The sequence below is a fragment of the Rhagoletis pomonella genome, unplaced genomic scaffold (genome assembly GCF_013731165.1).
Source record: "Rhagoletis pomonella isolate Grant_MI unplaced genomic scaffold, Rhpom_1.0 Rhpom_scaffold_24132, whole genome shotgun sequence".
NCBI classification, from domain to species: Eukaryota; Metazoa; Arthropoda; class Insecta; order Diptera; family Tephritidae; genus Rhagoletis; species Rhagoletis pomonella.
Window position 1 is genome coordinate 1 of NW_023482617.1, and position 1,779 is coordinate 1,779.

Below are 1,779 nucleotides of genomic sequence, written 5' to 3' on the forward strand. Positions count from 1 at the left end.
ATTTCGCTGTGGTGAGTTCGCCGTTCGCCGGCATTGTATTTCAGCTATAACATTGATACAAATTAACAAAATTGTATCTCCGCTCAGCTCTGTTAACTTGCCGCTCAGATCTGGTAATTTGCCGCTCTCAATTTTCGATTCGAGTGGTGAGCTTCTAGAGCGATTTTGGTAGTGTTTGACAATTCACACGGCTATTCGTAATTGCTGCTTCTCTGTATTAAACGTTCTCTGTTTGGTTCATGCTGGAAAATGGCTTGTCGCAAATTTCCGGAAACGTGGCAGATGTTTTTGTAATAGATTTTGATACTGTGGAAAAGAACCTATGTATTTGCTTGGTTGCCAGCTTGAAAATCGGCAAGTTGGAATAGATTTTAAACCTTTTGTATTTAAAACAGCGTTGATGGAGTTGGAATAAGCTCTATCTGGCGCCAAATTTAATTATTTCCAGCGCATTGCTTCGGATTCTTGTTGAAAGTATGCGATTGTACGCTTCAATTGTTTATTGTTGCCAAAAAAGATATGGCAATACCATCATTGTTTGATGCTTGCATGATGTTGGCTGCGCTTCAAAAGGTCGCCATTGATATTCTATTACAAACGAAATATCTCGCCATCATTGTAAATTTCTCTATACTATTTTCTCAGTCGTTTCACAAGCACGTCGTCGAAATTGCGTAGTTGAAAAACTTGGCTCCGTGGGAAATCTATTATTGAAAGCAATCTGAAAATTATTATATTTGTATAGCAATAATTGTTATGCATACTTGCAAATAAATTAAATTATGTAATCTTTTATTTTATGCAAGCAAGGTTTCGTGGGAGTGAAGTCTGAGGGTTAGATTTTACTTGTACTGATTCTATATGTACATGAAATGCATGCAAGTAATTGGTGCGTCCTTTTTTGATTAAACTGGTTTCTTTTGTTTTATAGATGATTCAAGATTATATACGCATCAAGTAATAGGACGTATTAGTTATGTAATCTAGGTTGATTGATACGGAAGAGTCAAGTCGTTGAAAGTAAAGCTAGTGAGTGACATCATCGGTCTTGGTAATTGGCTTTTGTTAAGTCTTTGTTGCAGTAATCGCATTAAAAATATGGTGAGTTGGTTAAATGCTTTATATTTGTAAAAATTCAATAATAAAGAAATTACTGAGCTAATTTTGCGTTTTAATCGATATTTATTTTTTAAGATTGGTCTAATTTTTGTTTTTGTAATTTCAGCCACGAATAGTTCCTCTGCAGCTCCTAAAGTGCCTGAAGGTGCTGCTGGATGACAATGGGGGCATCCTAAGCATAGGAGAAGTAAAACGGATCGCAGGGTGAGTTACCATAAAATTGCTGAGTTTCGAAAATTTTTCCTTTGAATTATCTGCAATCATGAACATACGTACCATGAACGAAAGACGCAAGATCACGCGGGAAGGAAAAACGAAAAAAGTTATTTTCTAGCTGCCGAAATCTCGACGCCATCTTTGTTGTAAGAAGTAAACAACGAAGAGAACGGAGAAAACCGCGAAATTGTTGAACGCATGAAAAATCATTTTTATTATGCAAATTCTTCTATAAATCATGCCGTTGTGTTAAATTATTCTTTATCTTATGTGTACACACGTGGTCACAAGTGAAAATGAAGAAAATTGCAGTAAAAAGCCACCACCAAATTGTAAACAACGAAGAAATGTAAACAAACTCAACTTTTCAACTTTTTTCCTAAATGCGATTCTAACGCAAGAATGATAGAATACAAGATTGCGCCGATTGCAGCAGAATTCGTG

General features: G+C 35.9%; 1 long non-coding RNA gene across 1 annotated transcript; it reads left to right on the top strand.

The window, feature by feature from the left end:
- Positions 1 to 582: 582 nt before the first annotated feature.
- LOC118732650 lies at positions 583 to 1,458 on the top strand. Its single transcript, XR_004992162.1, has 3 exons — positions 583 to 834; positions 932 to 1,101; positions 1,226 to 1,458. It is a non-coding gene; the product is annotated as an uncharacterized LOC118732650 (long non-coding RNA).
- The last annotated feature ends 321 nt before the right edge of the window (positions 1,459 to 1,779 follow it).